Source organism: Marmota monax, unplaced genomic scaffold, assembly GCF_021218885.2.
Source record: "Marmota monax isolate L192 unplaced genomic scaffold, Marmota_monax_Labrador192_F-V1.1 WCK01_AAM20220418_F8-fsc00003, whole genome shotgun sequence".
Taxonomy (NCBI): Eukaryota; Metazoa; Chordata; class Mammalia; order Rodentia; family Sciuridae; genus Marmota; species Marmota monax.
Genome location: NW_026694084.1, coordinates 22,689,539 through 22,708,958, shown reverse-complemented (window position 1 = coordinate 22,708,958; position 19,420 = coordinate 22,689,539). Strand labels below are relative to the sequence as shown.

Sequence of the window (19,420 nt, the reverse complement as noted above, 5' to 3'; positions counted from 1 at the left end):
TGCCTCTTTGTTGTTGTTGTTTTTCTTAAAATAGACCTTATTTTTCAGAGCAGTTTTAGTTGCATAGCAAAGTTGAGCTAAGAGTACAAAAAATTCCCGCATACTCTCTACCTCCACACAAGCACAGTCTCCTCCCACTGCCAACATCTGGCATCAGAGTGGCACATTGAGAACCTGCACAGATGCATCATTATCTCTTCAGCATCATAGTTGATACCAGGGATTCACTCTTGGTGTTGTACATTATAGATTTTGAAAGATGTCAAATGACATGTATCTATCATCCTCCTTGCATTTTCTTAAGAATCGATTCCATTTTTTTTTTAATTTTTTATTGTGGGTTGTTCAAAACATTACAAATTTCTTGACATATCATATTCCACACTTTGATTCAAGTGGGTTATGAACTCCCACCTTCATTTTTTTTAAAGCCTGAATTAATATTTAAATATCACCCTTTAGCTTTCCATCCTGAGCTGCTGCCAAGTCAGAGTGCCTGGTGATAATTTCTCACCTGCTGGCAGCATTGCTCTGACGGGAAAGCCATCCCTGAGCAGGTTGTTAGGGGTGGCGGCACATACCTAAATTTTGTAGGTATTGTCATATGTCTTGGGATTTTTAGTTGAGACAGGCTATGTAAATATTATCTATTATCATTACTAATAATTACCGGCAGCTGTAGTGGCGATAAAGCTAGTGTGCCACACGTCCCATATGGGAGCCTCCTGGGCCTTTGTGTTCACAGCAATGTGAACTGCAGTGAACTTGACTTGTCAGACTGCATCTCCAAGCAGAGAACAAAATCCCCATTGCTCAGAGATGACGGCCTGTTGTGCTTTCCTGCAACTCAATCCTCATTTGCACTTCCGAGAAGTTTTTTCCCCCACTCCTTTTCTGTTTTAAAAATGTAGAATGGAATAATCAGCCATAGTTCTTGGTGGGAGGTCCCCAGCGTTCTGCCCTAGATTTTCAAGCTGGCTGCCAGGCCAAGCCAGATTGTAGATGGAGAAGGTTTTGTTGTTGTTGTTGTTTTTAGTTAGCAATTTTCTTTCTTTCTTTCTCTCCCCCCTTTCTTTTCTTCTTTTCTTTTTTTCCCATCTGAATTACAGTGCTCACAGCTGCACAGCTTCAAAAACTGTACCTCCTCCCTGCTGGGCTGCAGGCAGGGAATTACTCTCCTGGGAACACTGACAGTTTAGGATGCAGGAACCTGCGCACCTTGCTGAATATCTCAGAAGCATTGATGTTCCAGTTCTGTGCAGCGTCTGTGAGTATTGGAAGTATTATGGAGTGACAGGTTTCTCTTTTATTCCTTCTTAAAAGTCCCTAGTTGTTTTACTTAAAGCAATTTTTATCTGGCCACGTGTTTGTGGGTTAGTTCACCTTGTCGATGAGCTGCCTCCCTTACTATCAGGGACATTGCTATCAGCTCTGTGCCTGGCACCCAGAGAGTGCTCAGGAAGCCATTTAAATGAATGAATGAGAAACTAAAAGTAATCCTGTCATGTGACCCACCTGCTGTCATTCTTCAGATGAGAAAAACTGAGGTTCAGTGAGGAAAATGGCTTCTTAAAAAATTGCAGAATGAAGTTCCAGGGAGAAACCTCAAAGGAAGTGCTTGAAATCTATAACGTGCTATGGAAATAGAAGATGTGTCATTTTCCTTCTGGTGGTGAGCTGGGCAAGGTGTCAACAGGCTGATGTGAGAAGCTAGGCAAGTTCCCCTCTATGGAGGTAACTCAGGTGCTGTGACAATTTTCAGTCTACCAGCCTGCCCAGGCTAGCCTCAGGGGCTCTTTAAGGGTGCATTTCCAGAGCAGGAGAGAGACATCTCCAATCTACTTCAGCCCAATTTCCATTTAAGTCTTCACTGCCCAGCTGCATGATCCACCAGCTGTCTTTCCAATAATGATACTTTCAAGTCACTGCTGATTTCCCAGGAAGTTAGATTTTGTTCGGCGGCTACCCTACCTGAAAAGGGGCTGATATGTTCTACAGAAATATTGGTTTCTATGAAATATGGTTGGAGGAATCAGCCGTCTCTGGGGTAGAAACTACACGCTTGGAAGGATATTAAAAAACGTCTTGGAGCTGGATGTGTGTAAAATGGAGAAGTGGCTTCAGTAAGGCCACTTTATTGAAGTGAGGTGGGGTCTTGAGATTCAGATTAAGGACCAGGTGCCAAGGCTTAGAAATGCCAATTAGAACAAGAAAAATGCATTAGCTATGACTTCAGTCTGTCAGGCTCTAGACAGACACGTAATAACAACACGGCTGTACCCTTAAGCCAGTTACATGTGAGAACGTTAGTTCCATTTTGGGAATCCATCCTTCTTTCTAGTTGGATTTATTTCCTCTTCTGCAGTATTTCCCATTTATAAAATGTTAATATATGTTTAAAAAAAAAACCCCTCTACCTCTGTGGTCAATTGACTTTTTGAAAAGGTAGGGTTCAACAAAGTAAAACAGGTTCAAACTCTTTGTTATGATAATATTCTTTGGGAATTTCCAAGAGCAGTTCTTCTCTATTGAATATTCCAAATTCTGTGATGATAGAGTCCTTTTTGGCACAGTATTTAGGAGGATTCCAGTTCTGAGAAGCATATCTTTGGAAACAATCTTTTGATGTTCTCCCAGGGTTCAGCCATTTGTGACTTGAACATCTCCTTGGCTCCCTTGGGTAAATTTTTCCTGCTGTGGGACTTGCAATTCTCATGGAAACTTTTCAACCATGTTTGTCTTTTTGCATTATCAGAATAAGCTGTTCCATAATAGCTATCAGTTTGTGTAATAGTTTAGATTCATCCAACTACTACTTGAAAGTTCAAGAATTGAACATCTAAATAGTTCAAATCATTTACTCATGATCAAATCATGTGTAACCGGTGTGAATGTGAATCTGCAATACGTATATAGGGTAAAAATGGGAGTTCATAATCCGCTTGAATCAAATGTATGAAATATGATATGTCAAGAACTTTGTAATGTTTTGAACAACTAATAAAAAAAAGAAAAAAAAATCATGTTCTTTCTTTGAATATACCTTGTACCATGCTAGGAGAACTTTGGTTACCTCTGTTTCAGAACTGCTTTTATAAGCTTTCTTACAATAGCACATATTGGAACCTAATGAGCTGTATACATAGAGTGGTTGAAAACAGTAATCTGTGATGATTTTTAAAAGTTTGACCTTACTTGCTTTTGTATCTGAACAATGGAGAAATGGGAATGCCAAAGAGGAAGAGATCACAGAAAAGTCAGGCTCTTTTGAATAATGAACCTACTTTTTCCACAGCCAGTTGCTGGGACTTGTAGATCAGGAAAGGTTTCACCTGTATGATGGAAAATGCCAGGTTCTGAGAGGAGCTGTTCCACAGATGCTCAGTGGGAGGTCCTCCTGGTGTATGCTTCTTTCCTGGCAGAAAGAGGAAGTACCAGAAAAAGGGCCTTTTGATGTTATTATCAGCAGTGCGGAGGCTATGGTGAGTTTGGGTTTGGTTTTAAAAGGGGAATGATAAACATCTCTCTAAGAAGGTCAGAAAGAAAGCTGCTTGGGGGCAGTTGAGAGGGAGGAAGAGACAGATTTGACATAGCTGTCCCTACCTCCCAAGGTGGCCCCAAGGGGCTTGGAAGAAAATCAAAGCAGGAATTCCCAAAGTGCGTGGTCAGGAAATTCTTGAGAACCAAGTTTTGTTTGGAGAATTGGACTTTAAGACATCATTGACTGCGCAATGAGATTCAGGTTGCAGGGAGTCTGTTATAGACAGGCTTACGTTGAATTGGAAATGGTCTGTCAATGGCTTCTCCTACAGTGCAGAAAGTCTAAACATCTCATATGTGTAACATCCAATCCAGAAGCATGTGCCTTATACAGCTTGTTCATTTTTGAAACCTCAGTGCTTCGTGCAGTGCTTTGCATGAACGAGGGAATTAATAAACATTTGTTGAATGAAAAAAATTAGGTTCCGATGTTGCAACTTCCTGGTTTAGAGTTTAAAGTCACCCTAGGGCCCTTGAGCCTCTTGTTTCTTTTTACCTCTTATGTCTCCTGGTGAAAATCTGATAATTCACCAGAACATCCTTTTATTGTTCAATGCAGAAATCTGGCAACCTTAACATCTTTGCAATTATAAAGATAAAGTTGATGTTGCAGGCCCTGGAGAACAATGGTAAAACCACAACGGCCTCTTCTGTGTGACAGAGAAGCTAGGGAAGGACCCTGCTGGCTGAACTTGCCGCCACTGTTTGATAAACCAGTTACTGGAGACACAGCAGCCAGATGCCCGGGGGAGAAGCTCCTCTGTGATGTGGTTTTGAGAACATTCTGGTTTTTCACTGTGTTTCCTCCACTGAATTCCAATAGCACCTTCTTTGTACTTTCCTGACATCACCTCACTTGGGAAAGAGCAGGGGGTTAGGAACTGGAATTCCTGGTTTAAAGGCAGGTTTCTGCCCCCTTGCCAATGGATGTCCTCAGGAAAGTTATTTGACTGTACCATTTATCAGGGCTGTCCTGATAAATTGGGATGATAAGAAGCCTCTTATCTCACAGCACTTAGGAAACAACTAAGCAACAATACTTTTCAAATCACAAGGCAACTTGCAAATGTTAATTTATGGAATATCTCGTTTTATACTTAATTTTAGACACTCCTGCTTCATTGTTCATACAATGTTTGGAATCACAGTGAAAGCAGGGCCCTATTGATAATATATATGTATGCCCACGTATGCATACGTAAATACATACACCGATATATGTACATATGTGTATGTGTGTGCATGTAAATATAGATATAAATATACTTACATATTTATTTATTTGTTGATATCACTCATAGTATCTAGCTGGGAGATTTACATAAAACAATTGCATATTAGGTTGGTACTCTGATAGAACTAGCATATTAACAAGACTGGATCTGGGAACCATGTTTTTTTTTTTTTTGCCAGTTTGAAAAAATTTGTGGCTTTTGGAGTTTGAGGAGGTTGGGAACAGGTAGAGGTGGAAAGAGAGTAGCAGGTAAGTGACATCAGAGGTTTAGTAAGTCTTGGTCATTCCTTCTTTTGAAGACAAGTAGGAAAGGGCTGACTGGCAGGGCTACTGGAAGGGCTCTTAAGAAGGGGAGTGACTTCTTTTGTAGATGACCAAGTTTGTCCCGTCACAGATGGCAAACATGCCGCTGTTTGAGAAATCCTGGGTTTTATAAGCCATCAGTGCCAGATGAGAGGAACACCTGAGGATTTGGAAGAATCAAAATGCTTATTCCCTGTGGATGTTTGAAGGGGAATCCTAGGTTCACTTGTCGAGGGAGGGCAGATGCTTGCACTCTGTCCAGCGACCATCAGGGCAATGGTGGGTGAGCTGAGAAATTTACGCTGCTGAGCTCCAGCCACATTTTAGGATCAGGTATGCATTTGGAAAAGCTGATGATTTTAGAAAGCTCCACAGTTGTCTTTCCAGTTTTAATGAAGGTCAACGGGATCCATTAAAGAGTCAGGGCTTAAGTGTCCCTCCTATCTCACAAGGCAACTCAGAGATGGTTTAATAGTCAATGACAGTGACTCTCTGAAGCTTCAAACTGGGCGTTACCAGGCCTCATTAAAGAAGGTCCAGGCCCCGTGTGCCTGACAAGCTCCTTTTCTTTTTCTGGAAGGAGACTTGTTTCTGTATCTGCTGCATTATCCTTTGTACCAGAGGTTGGCATCTCTGCCTGGGAGTTCTCTCCTGTGGGTTTGGGTGTGGCTGAAAGACAAAGAGGAGCATTCCTCCTGGCTGCCACCCAGCTGCCTCTCTACTTCCAGTGGCAGCAGAACACCTGTGGGAAAGTCATGGAAGACCAGAGGGGACTGGAAGGAGGGGAGTCTGTCTCAACACCTCCCCGCCCAGGCTTACAGGCTGCTCTGCACTCTCTGTGTTCAATTATCTCACAAGATAATCACACTCATTCTTTGATTTCAAAGGCTCAACCTCCCCTGATATGAGTTCATGCGTGTTATGATTACTTGTTGGGTTGTTTCTGCTTCCTTTCATATGTTGATCTGAGCTGAGGTCTTCCACCTTCAATGGTAAGCCCACAGCCACAGCGCTCACCTTTGACTGGATCCTGCCTGTCATAATGCACATGGCCTGCAGAGGCTTATTCATCCCTGTGATCTCGCAATGACGTTGCTGCTCCAGTACTGCCTGTGTTTGTTGCTCAAAAAAGATTTGGGGGTAGGACATTGAATAATGCCAGACTTATATGTGTGCCAGGAAAGTAAAAAGTAGAGGTCATGAATCATGAGTGTATTCATTAAAGATCCAGATGGAAATTCTGACGGGTCACGTGGGTGCAGGTCTACTGACTGGAGCTCAGACAAGTTCCTGCTTTGCTTTTGACACTCTTAGTCTTTGTCAGGGTCCACATTTCAGCTGGTCACAAATGTAGTCTTGGGATCTATAAGTTCTTTGATGAATGAAAGAACATGTAAGGCCCAAACCAGGTTTTGAGCAGTAGCTTTTGTCTTTGGGAGACCCAGAAGGTTCCCAGGAGTTGACGTTGAAATTGTCTTGGGCAATCTTTTCCATAGTTTCTTTGCTGGCTCAATAATTCCTTCCTCAGCTGTGTATTTCCCCTAATAAATCTGCCTTTATCCCCAATAAATCTGCTCATTATCTTGTGTATGCATAGTTCTTTTAATTTCAGACTAGCTCAATTACTCCTTAGAACATTGTATAATTTCTATTGTGAATTGTTATTGCTTTGAGAGACAGACTGGAACTCATTTGCCTCTCTAAGCTAATGCCACCCTGTCAACACACCACTAATTCATGACCTAAGGTTTTTTTTTTTTTTTTTGGTCAATGAATGAAGGTCATCATCTCTTGGTCCTACCTTGTGGACTCTGCTCTTCTTGTGTAACAACTTAAGGAACACACAAGGAACCCTGCAAGAAAAAGGAGAATCCTACTGATCCTGGCTCCTTTGTGTCCCAGATGGCACTGATGGGGTGAACCAAAAGGTAATATTTATAATAATGCCCAAAGTTGGAGATGTAGAAAGCAATGTTGTAAGTGAATACTTTCAAAGGTTATTCTGAGCAAGGCCTATTCTATACCAGTTAATATAGAAAACATTCCACAACTGATCACATTTTGATCAGTATGGTATGTAATTTAGACCATTTCACTTTAACATGTGCTAACTGAACACCTACTAAAATCCCAGCCAATTTGCTAGGCACTAAGTAGGCAGAGCTGTATGACACAGGCTCAGTTTTTAAGGATGTCACCAGAAGCTTTGTCATGGAGTATGATGACATTCACATCTACCCCTTACATGGCTCTGAAAAAATCTAGACTTCAGACCAAATGTACAGCACCAACTCTATGTTTCTTCATATTTCTGGCTATTTTTAACAAGTACCTTTTCACTTTTGTGTGCTGGTGGCACCAATTAGTATCTGCAAAATTGTTTATTAGGACTTGTTCAATCTCAATCTAACCATTGATATAGCTAAAGGCTACTTCTCTGTAGGGATATTAATAAATAACAATATGTAAATAAATTTCAATTAGAGTTAGAGAAAAGAAAAACACATAATCTCTAACTGTGACACTGTCAGATTCAGCAAGACTCTTTTGTACATGTTTACCTGTTGCCACGAAAGTCTGTCTTTTTTTTTTTTTTTTCACCGATTTGTGTTTCTTCCTTCTCAGGTTCGGCTCACATTTCATTTGTTTTCCTCAACATTTCTTAACAGACCCAGGCCCTTCTCCCAACTCCTAAAACGTTGATTTGTCTGACCACGTTTTGACATTTAGCTTGTATTTTATTGCCGTATCTTTCTCTGCTTTTCTATTAGCTCAAGGAGAAACTCAGGATGGAGTCATGTTTCGTAGCCTTTTGTGTTCTTTGAGTAGCTAGCCTCCTACCTTATATATAGTAAGTACTTAATAAAGAGCTCCTATTTCTTAATTGAGTTTGCTGTGTTCTACTTGAAGTGTTAGTTGCCCATATTAATTAACACCCAAGGCAAAACACGTGAGAGTTACTTGTGCTGCTCTAAGAAAAATAAAAAATCAAAGCAAACACTTGAAATCCGAGAGCCTAAAACCTCATCTTGATAAGGGCAAGAACAGTTTTATGAGTCAGCCTTCATTCAGGATTTTGGCTTCCTTTTCATAAATTGGCACCGTACCACACCACAGAAAAATTTGTTTATTTCTGAGGACCCTTGGCTGGGGGCACGGTGCCACTCTCCAATGCCTGCTTTTGTCATTTGTCATGTTTGGCAATTGAAGCTGCTCCAAATAAAATGTTATTTGCAAAAAAGTTAAAAAAAAATGACCACCTAAAAGACATTCTGCTTTGAGTTGGGAACATCTCTCCATTTCTTGTTTAGTTTTCACATCCAGATTGGCAAAATTGCTGGTTTATCGGCACTTGGCTGTTCACTATGGAGCATCTCTTTGGAACAATTAGAACGATACAGAAAAGTCAGGGCAGTGGATCTGAAGCTGGGAGTTTCCTGGGAACCACAGAAGATTCTTGGCAGTTTGTCCCAAACAGGCCTAGGCCATATGTAGGCAAATAACCATGCATTAAATAAATTTCAAATCTCCACATAATCTTTCTTGGACATCTTTTTTCTTTTGTTTTCAAAGACACAAAAAGAGTCAGTGCCACTAATCGTAAATCATCTTTAGTTGCTCAGGGATGAGATAATGTGGGTCAAGGTCCAGCACCCTGGAAAGATGGCGTCTAGTGTCACAACTTCCCCACCTTCTTCTGTGGGTTCAGGCCCATGTGAGCTACTTCCTTTGTTCTGAAATGTGCTATAAATTCATGGCCTCTGAGATCTAAACCTGTGTATATATATTCAACAACTTAAAACAAACCGTTTTTTTAGGATGGTGGAGTGAGAGAGCAGTAGGTAAACTTGATCATCCCTGTTGGCACCAGACCATCTGTCCTCTTTACTTTGAGAATACTTGTAGAGTGAGAAGTCAGTGGGGAATTCTAGTACTCTAGTATTGTTCCCTTTCTTAAAAAAAAAAAAAAAAAAAGAAAGAGAAAAAGAAAACAGAAAAGAAGAAGCTGTCATGGAGAGAGAGGCTTTGGAATATTTTTGTGGTCTCAGAGATAATCCTTTTCATAGAAAGAATGAACTAGCAAACAATTCCCAGCCTTAAGCATATTATCTCTTACTGAACCGCCCCCCCCTTTTTCCAGTTGCATATTATAGAGTATTCGTTATTGAGAAATGAATTTGCTTCTCGGGTGACTCTCTTCTTGTGCCATTGTTTTTTGGATTTTGAGTTTGTTAAATTGAATTTAGTTTGGCCTAATGCTTCAGAGCTCTTCTCTGAAGGAGGCTTGGGTTATTACCAAGCTCATCCAAGCTATGGGGAAAGATCTCGGTTCAGGTTAAACTGCATATGTTTGCCCACAAATCCACATTTGCATTTGCATCTTAGCCAGTCTTCATTTCTTGGAAAGCATTTTTCACACATGCTGAGTCTTGGTGGGAAAATATAAACTCCTGGCTTTGAAGGGTGCCATGTATGCAAATGTAAAAATGTGGTAGGATAAAATATATTTCCCTACTGGGCCAAGTTTGGCTTCAAATTTTCTCATTTCAATTGGCATCCATGGCTTTCACTATTCTGAAAAAAAAAAAAAAAAGTGAAGTATGGGGTGGGGCTTATGTGGGTAATCTTTCCTGTATAGATAGGCAATCTGGGCCATCCAGACCACAGAGCTTTCATTTAATTCAATAAGAGTATTGAGGCCCAGCGTTCCTTTCATTTGTTTGACTGTTTTCAATGGGAGGCTCTTATATTGGTATAGTGGCTGAAGGGTGCCTTTAAGACCAAGATAAAATCTGTAAGAAGCAAAGCAGTAGGAGTGATTTAGAGATCTTTATTTTCTCCCCCAATTTAACTAAAGTGTGAAAAAAATGAAAATAACTATTATTAAGTTTTATAATCTAGTCAGGAATAGGACAAAAAATGACCACTCAGAAACTTTGAGTTCTAAGCTGGTCCTCTCAGGAAGTCCTAACCAGTGCCTGCAACTCAAGGGTATAGACCTGGAAAATCACGGTAAAATAATTGAGCATCACAAAAGTTCATTTATGTAATAAAAACACTGACAAACCTGTAGAACCAATTCTGAGATGAGAAGAGAATATTTTCACCCTACGAGAATAGTATCTCTTGTTGACTATGATACTCTCAAATGTCTCCATATATTTAGGACCTCCTTTGGTGTATTTGAGTTATTTTCAAAATCAGGCACTAACGCTGAATGTTGATGTAGACACTAGAGCCCAGAGAATTATATTACTTGTTCATTTTGCCAGGCACTGTGTGGGCAAAGCAGCTTTGTACCCAGGGCATTTATGTTCTAGAAGCATAATTCATGGCAGGTACCTAATATTGTGTCTGGCTTGTATCAGGTGCTCCATGTAATTATCTAGAAATAATTCTTGTCATCCTTGGCATATGGTTAAAAATCAAACACAAAATGGACACAAAACTATTACCAATGATACAAGGCAGCATATGTAAACATTTATGTTTACAGTATAGTCAGACAGATGGAGCTTTATGGGTCCAGAGAAGGGAGCCATTGATGAGGACCTTGGGATGACCTCATGAAGCAGAAAGAACCTGAACTAGAACTGGGGTTGGGGAGGGTTTGGACAGGCAAAGAGAAGGGAAATGAGAGGTTAGGAGTTAGACATTGATATGGTGTGATGAAGGGAGGCAAGGCCAAATGGTGGTAGGGTGGTGGGCTAAAATTCAATGGGCTTTGGAAATCATCAACTTAACTTGGTCCTGTGCTCGGTGGAAAACATTTTGAGCAGGATCATGACTGAATAAAATTTACTTTTTAGGAAAGTCATTTTGCCTAGCAGTCTAGAGGCTGGATTACTGGGAGGAGATTGGAAAAAAATGCAAGTTTACATTAAGAAGGCTAATGCGGTATTCTGGGCAGATGGAAAGGACCAGGATAGGAATGGTACAACAAGGAATAAAATCAGGCAATCAGATGAGAGTGTGCATTTTGAAGGAAGCTTGATGTCTTTCTAGAATTTTCCTTTTCATTTCCACCATAAAAAATTTTTGGAAGGTAGCTAATCTTATTAATTGACAAGCCCCATTTTTTTTTTCTTCTGAGATATGCTCTATATGCACCAGATCCCTAAAAGGAGCAATATATATTTTTTTCTTGATTAGCCCTAGTGACATTTTTTTCTCGGAATAGAAAGGGCCCTTAGGCTAACACCTTGGAGGAGGCTGGGTACTGATTTGCCTGAAAATAATGCTTAAAGGAGAGTGGTCACATAAACTAAGACAATATATCAGAAGTAGATTCCTTATGTAGTTTTCCCAGAACACTTTACCACCATCTGATTCTTAGAACTGACATTCCAAGTTCAAGTCAGATCATTCCCATTCACGGTCATCATGCTGCTCTATTAGGTGACACATTTGAAAAAATACGGTGCTATTTCTGAACACAAGTTCTGTATATTATTGTGTAAGGCAAATGTTACGGGCCACAGCATAGGGGAGGATAGTGTAAAAGATACTTGTTCAGAGCTTAATTATTATATATGAGACTCCAGCAGAGTGATTTCAAAACCTTTTTGGAACGACTGAATATTCAGTTTTCTGAGCCCACAGCTGTCTATTCTTATGCTTTACAGCAGTCTTCCCTTATTCTATTTGCCGAAGATATAAAACCGCATCTCAAAACCCATGTAGAAATACTATAAAAAGCATCCGTGATTAATAGAACATTTTCTACATTAACTGTCTTAACCAATTCTATTAAAAGAAAATTTAAAGAATATCTCCCCCCTTTTTTCTCCTTCCAAGTTTTAGGGGGTGTTCCAAATATGGAAGCCTTCTGTCAGACTTCCCTCAGATTGATGGGGAGGTTTTATGATTGTGATATAAAAAGACAGAGGTTTCTCCTTCTTACCCCCCACATTGTTGTTCCACCACTTTACAACTAAAAATATGCTATAGAGCTTGGTACCCTTGTGAGAATGGCTGCAACCTACTTGATCCCAGACAAGCCAACCCACTTCAAAAAGGGCAGGGAGACATGGAGGGTACCTTTATTGCTCCTTTAACTCTCTGCTTCAGGTTGTCACCACTCAGGGGCTGCACTGACTCCCAGAACCTCCTCCTCTCTTGTCCCTCGACTGTTCCCCATGCTGACCCTTCCACGGACTTCATTTCCCTCACGATAAATTGAAATGACACATAACAGAGGCGGTGATGGTCAGGTTTCAAAGGACAATACGGCACGTTGATGAGAAACAACCACCAGAAAGTCAGTGCTTGTAAGAAGCCCAAGATAAAAGAACCGTACTTTCTTGGCAAGCCCCATGGACCTTCTGCAATGACGAATGATACGACTGTTATCTTGACACCATACTGTCCCATGTTGAAACCGTTTATGAGAAACAAACATCATATGAAAAACAGATTGCCAGACACTAAGTAAATCACTGTAAAGGGTAGTGAGTCAAGTATTGCCAGTTTTACCCACATTGTCATTGTTATGATGTAACACATTCCTTAAGACTGATATTGTATCCAAATTTGGGCACAAAAGCCTCCTCTTGATCAGTTGGCTGAGATTCGTTAGCCTATAATAGGTCACACACAGACACAGACACACACACCCGATTTGGACACACACCCAACCTGAATTAAGCACAAAGAACAATTCACAAAGGATAGAATATTAAAAAGGTGTACAGAGATTATACAAACTGTAAATTTCAGCCCTCGCCCAGGCAGTAAACCCAGTAATCCTCTAAGCTCCGCTAGCAATGATTAATAAACAGTGGGTGTGCTAAACATATGGAAAAATCATCCCATCTGGACCATTTAAAACTAGGACATAGACTTTATCTTTGTTTATTTCATCCTTAGCTAAAAGGCTTATTATGAATTGCAATAATCCAAGAAGCCAACCATGGAAGACAGACAAACTCTTTAGATAAAACCAAAAAAGCAAGTTCTGAAACCGAGGACCAGATGTATTTTCGGGTTTAGCCCTTGTACATATTTAGCCGAGCTTTTCAAGTGGTGAAGATTTGCATGTTTGTTTTGCAATACTAATGAATATGTTTTTGATTTACATTTTAGAAAATGGAAACTTTTATCTTCTTGGGGCTTTGTAACTTAATGACTTCCAGAGGGTGGTTGGGTGTCCTCTTTTAACCCTTCACCATGAGGAACATATCTTGTTCAGAACCCAGCACTTCATCTCGCTGAACAAAACCCTGAGATAACATGGCTCTGCCTCTAGGTGCCGGGATGGTAAGGGTTGAATCACTTTGGACTTTCAATCTAGTGAAAACATATGTAAATGGCAAATTATTTTTAAACTGGCTTTAATGTGAATCTTGGGGGTATAAAGAATGACTCCACAGATGATCTTTATATTGGATAAATAAGGACAAGTCTTTTGGACAAACATTGCTTTGGGAGGTAGGATCCTGAGAGTTGGTTCAGTTTCCTCAGAGATAAAGATTGTTTTAGGAAGATGAAGAAAATGTCTTACTGATTTTTTTTTTTTTTTTTTTTTTTTTTACTTCTGGAAGATATCCTTAGGATCAGTTCTTTCTTCCTTTAAATTTCTTTGAAGATGTTACGTGGAAAAATAAGTAAACACATTTTCCCCCAAGACTTCCTTTGCTAGTAATTTGGGTTGGACGAGGACCTTATCAGAAATGGAAACATTTATCCTTGAGGGATAACAGAATGTTTTAGAAGAAGAGATAACTAGAGCTTTGAACTCTGCTTATTTGACAAATTGGTCCAAAGAGATTGCTTTTCTTCCAAATTCTTGCAGTAGTTTTTTTTCTTTTTTTTTTTTTTTTAAATAGCACATGACAGAAGAGTAAGCATGACTTTTAAAAAGCCCGTGTGTGCCGGGGCCATGAAATCTCTTACATGCTTAGCTTTCTGGCACAAACAAGTGGAGGTGTAATATCACACTGAGCATGAAATGGGGGCGATTCGCATTAGTTCTACAGTGATTAGCTGCATTGAGGTTCAGTGGAAATGGGGCTAGTGGTGGTATGATAAGGAGTCTAATGTCATTTTTATGATGTCACATCTGAAAGGCTAATGATCAGGAGTCCCTAATCCTGACTCTTCCCATGGGAAATCATTGTACCCCTAGAGAATATTTTTTGCCACCCAGAGTCTCTTAATAACCTGCTTTAACTTTCCGGAACAGTTTTATAGTGTTGTATTAAAATTGGATACATATTTACTCTGAGTTCTTGGATAGCAAGCATTTTCAAACACAATTTCCTCAAATCAAGAAAGGTTGAAATGTGGTGTAAGAATTCCTTATTTTTACCTTAAAAATTCCTCCCAAAGTTTCAGTTCTGGTCTATTTTAGATACTACCGAAAAACTACCTACAAGTCTTTTAAAAAATAGATATTTTTCTTATTATTCTGAATCCAAGCCTAGAAAGACACTTTGTTAAATGTGAGCTTGATTTATTAGATCTTATTTTTAATTTATTTACTTGTAATTTAGATCTTCATTTCTCCTTTCTCTTCCTCTATGATAAAGAGAGAGGGAACAGGTAACTAATCGATTCTATAAATACTATGTGACAAAAATTTTGTCCTTGTTATTTTACAAATTAGTTTCATTTCAGAGGAGAAAATTGAAACACAGAGAATCTAACTAACCTGTTAGCTTAGGTTATAATCTGAGGTAGATATAGAGCTAACATTCAAGCTCAGGTCTTTCTGCCTCTCCAAATCATTTTCTTTGTCCAACTTCATGCTATTTTAATTCCTGTCTCTGAGTCATTAATCTCAAACCTTTTTCTTTTTCTCCTGCTGGAGCTCCTTAAAATAAATGTATATAGCATATCAGGGACCTTGAATAATGGAAATCTGGTTGGGCATAGAAAACCACTCACTGGCAGGATTGCTGGATGAATGCTTCAGGGGCAGCTTGTGGGAGAGTGGAGGAGAGCAGAAGGTCGGATGGTATGGCTTAAAGTGGAACACCGGCAACCTTGGCCAATTGTCACTAACTTTTGCACATGTTCGCTTGAGAGACTTTAGTAAATGCCCTAGTAAATTCCTTACATATAACATTTGCTTACCATTTTGGAAACGTTCAGACACCCTGAAGCTGCTTAGATTGATGGATTCTGTACCGAGTCTTAGCTTGAGTCTGTGCTACTCTAAGTTTGTGGTCCATGGACCAGCAGCATCAGCACTCTATGTAAACTCTTATGAGAGCAGAATGTCACATCCCAACCAGACTGCCTGTATTAGAATCTGCATTTTTACAAGATCCTCAGGTAATTCTGAAGTACATTAGAGTTTGAGAAACACTTATCTAGGTAAGCAACCACTGAGTAGGGATGGGGGTGGAGGCTTCTTTATGGCAGGTATTGAAGAGACACAGGTAAAGGTAGTGAGCATAATGGCTGAACAGGAGCAGAGGAGAGGATGGGTCTCAGATGAATGAGGATGTAGGGAGCTGTCTGGAGGTCAAGCGTGGGATGAGTAACAGACATTTTTTTTTAATTTTTTAATATGTCTTTATTTTCTGGGTAAAGACAGGTTCAGTTCTACACAGAACCAATGACCAAAGAGTTGTTGTACTACCTGTATTAGACAGCTTAATGGTAGACATTTTTGATCTTCGGTCATGAGGCGGTGGATGAGGGGAGCAAGCATGGGTTGTCTGATCCTATATCCAACTACCTATATTTGCTGAGTCTCAAATTACTAAAGCAGTTTCCCTATAACAGTCATAAAGCAGTGATAGTTCAAATCAGAGACACGGCGTCTGATAGAAGAAAAAGTTGGCTACGATCTACATACTGTGGGGTCAGGCTCCAAATTCCTCAATAGGACACCCATAGCACAAAAGTTAATAACTAGAATCAACAAATGGGACTTACTCAAACTAAAAAGTTTTTTCTCAGCAAAAGAAACAGTAAGAGAGGTAAATAGGGAGCCTACATCCTGGGAACAAATCTTTACTCCTCACACTTCAGATAGAGCCCTAATATCTAGAGTATACAAAGAACTCAAAAAATTAGACAATAAGGTAACAAATAACCCAATCAACAAATGGGCCAAGCACCTGAAAAGACACTTCTCAGAGGAGGACATACAATCAATCAACAAGTACATGAAAAAATGCTCATCATCTCTAGCAGTCAGAGAAATGCAAATCAAAACCACCCTAAGATACCATCTCACTCCAGTAAGATTGGCAGCCATTATGAAGTCAAACAACAACAAGTGCTGGCGAGGATGTGGGGAAAAGGGTACACTTGTACATTGCTGGTGGGACTGCAAATTGGTGCAGCCAATTTGGAAAGCAGTATGGAGATTTCTTGGAAAGTTGGGAATGGAACCACCATTTGACCCAGCTATTCCCCTTCTCGGTCTATTCCCTAAAGACCCAAAAAGAGCATGCTACAGGGACACTGCTACATCGATGTTCATAGCAGCACAATTCACAATAGCAAGACTGTGGAACCAACCTAGATGCCCTTCAATAGACGAATGGATAAAAAAAATGTGGCATTTATACACAATGGAGTATTACTCTGCATTAAAAAATGACAAAATCATAGAATTTGCAGGGAAATGGATGGCATTAGAGCAGATTATGCTAAGTGAAGCTAGCCAATCCCTAAAAAACAAATGCCAAATATCTTCTTTGATATAAGGAGAGTAACTAAGAACAGAGTAGGGACGAAGAGCATGAGAAAAAGATTAACATTAAACTGGAATGAGAGGTGGGAGGGAAAGGGAGAGAGAAGGGAAATTGCATGGAAATGGAAGGAGACCCTCAGGGTTATACAAAATTTCATACAAGAGGAAGTGAGGGGAAAGGGGAAAATAATACAAGGGGGAGAAATGAATGACAGTAGAGGGGGTAGAGAGAGAAGAGGGGAGGGGAGGGGAGGGGAGGAGGGATAGTAGAGGATAGGAAAGGCAGCAGAATACAACAGACACTAGTATGGCAATATGTAAATCAATGGATGTGTAACTGATGTGATTCTGCAATTTGTATACGGGGTAAAAATGGGAGTTCATAACCCACTTGAATCAAAGTGTGAAATATGATATATCAAGAACTATGTAATGTTTTGAACAACCAACAATAAAAAAATTAAAAAAAAATAAAGCAGTGATAGTTTAAAAATAGGGGAAATATGGGAAATGATGAAATTATAGATTTGACCATTATTCAGTCACTAATTAAATTTCAGTTTGTTTGATCCTCTTAAATCAGTAATGTTTATGGAAAGATTTCATATCATGTAAAAAGTGGTTTGAATTATCTTCTTTTAATGAAAGATTAATGTCCATACATTCATTGAAGTTTCTGGGCTAAGTATCCCCCTTATCCTTGTGGTAGATTGCTTCAGGAAGTAGCTGAGCAAAGAGTCTTGCACATCACAGGATTCAGAGCATTTTAACAGCAAGGGTAGGAGGCCCATGGGTTTACCTGTGGGATGGGTTGTTTCCTTTTGAAGCTGGATAGTAAGAGTTCTTACTAGCCAGGTTAAGAGTCAGGACTCCTTATTAGAGTCAGGAATCTTTATTAGAACTCAGTTTACTGGATTCAAAATGAGAGACTGAGTCATATATGGGGTGGCCCAAAGATAGTTTTGGTGTAAATGGACTTTATGGTGTAAGTGGCCTTACAGGTATATGCATCCTGGGTGAATATTAGGTAAGTGAGCTAATTCTAAAATCGCTTTGTGATAAGACATCACACAAATATTCCTATGGTATGCGAATGGTACTGATGTCCTACTGGGAGCATATGTCTGGTAAGAAAATGATTTGAGACCCATAAAATAGTGTAACTAGGAAAGATTAAGTATCTCTGGTTAAACTGTTTCTGGGTGCAATGGATTTCTGGGGAAGCCAGAGTGGAGTTTCCATTAATAAAGTAACTGCTTCATTCAACACACACTCACTGAGATCTGGCTAGGTTGCCAGCTGTCCATGGATGATGGACATAGAATTATGACATGCTGTTTACTACCCTCAAAGTATTGTCAATTGGAATAAGTACCACGGTAGGAGAGATAAAATGTGCCATAAAAGCATATAAGGAAGTGTCCTTACCCAAATCTACTGGGACAGTGATGATTGGAGGAAGCAGAGGAAGTGAGGAAATGGACACATAAATTTGTAATGAAGGGACAAAAGGGTGGAGGGATGCCCAGACAGAGGGAAGAGTGTGTGCTAAGTTGTACCGGTGAGAGAAAGGAGAGCAGCCCGAGGACAGAAAATACATCAACAACAGAACGTCTGCCTGGGGGACCTGAAATAAAACCTTAGAGTTTGAGGAGTCTTTCAAGTCATCTAGGACAAGCCACCCCCAAGATGTCTTTTCTTAGTGGATGACTGGTCTCTTACTACCTCTTGAACACACCTGTCAAGGAAAACATCCTAAAGTAAGTCCATTGTTCTTTGTGATGGTTTTAATCAAGTTCTTCCATATGTAGTAACAGTCATAAAGCAGTGATAATTCAAAAGTAGGGGAAATATGGGATTGTATGTGCCTTTCTATCATATTACTTGAGTGTCTGTCCTAAATTGTTAGGGTTCTTTGTTCTGTCCTTTCTGGTCACCAGGACAGTCTGAAGCTTCTCCACTGGTGAAGAGTCACCTAGTCGGCAATTTCTCATTTTTCGGGGACTGCATGCTGTAGGAGGCAAGGCAGAGTCAAACTGGTACAAATCACTCCTGGAGCGCACACTGTACTTTGTGCACTCAAATCCTACAATATCCATGAAATGCAGTTTCATATAAGCTCTCAGTCAATCAGGATGTGGGTGTGGGGGTAAAGGGAGGTCTAATATGTGGCTGAAAGAGCCCATGCTATTAAGATTATATTAAGGATTCAATTTTGAGCAAGCCTCTCTGTAAATTTTCCCTTCCCATCCACCAAGTCTCACACCATGCCTCTGTTGTGCTAGCTGGAATTGTCAGCACACCTGTACTTTTTTAATGATGATGGCTGAACCTCAGTGCCAGCTGGAGAGAAAGGTCACATTTCATGGTGGTGTAACTGGAGAACAGTGTTTCTTAGGGAGAGAGGTAGCACAGCCCCTGTTGGAAAGTTGGAGAACATAGACCTATTCAAAAGCCACTTTCCCTTGGTAGTGAATCATCTTTTAAATACATGATCGGACTTCAATTTTTATTGTAACTGCTCCTTTATATAGCCAGAGGATTAAGTTAGCAGTCAGAATTAGATATGTCCAGAAGCCAAGTAGAATCTGGGTTGTAAGAGAAGAAAGGGCTGCAGGAATTTCGATCTGGTGTGTAATATGGGGTCCGTAGCATGCTTTCACACCTTCTCATGTATGATTGAATGAAGG

General features: G+C 39.9%; 1 long non-coding RNA gene across 1 annotated transcript in view; it reads left to right on the top strand.

Annotated features, from left to right (window-relative positions):
• Positions 1-1,017: 1,017 nt before the first annotated feature.
• Positions 1,018-19,420, top strand: part of LOC131424964 (uncharacterized) — a 72,913-nt gene continuing 54,510 nt past the window's right edge. Inside the window, exon 1 of the long non-coding RNA XR_009228671.1 lies at positions 1,018-1,267. This is a non-coding gene — a long non-coding RNA (uncharacterized LOC131424964). The remainder of the gene's footprint in view (positions 1,268-19,420) is intronic.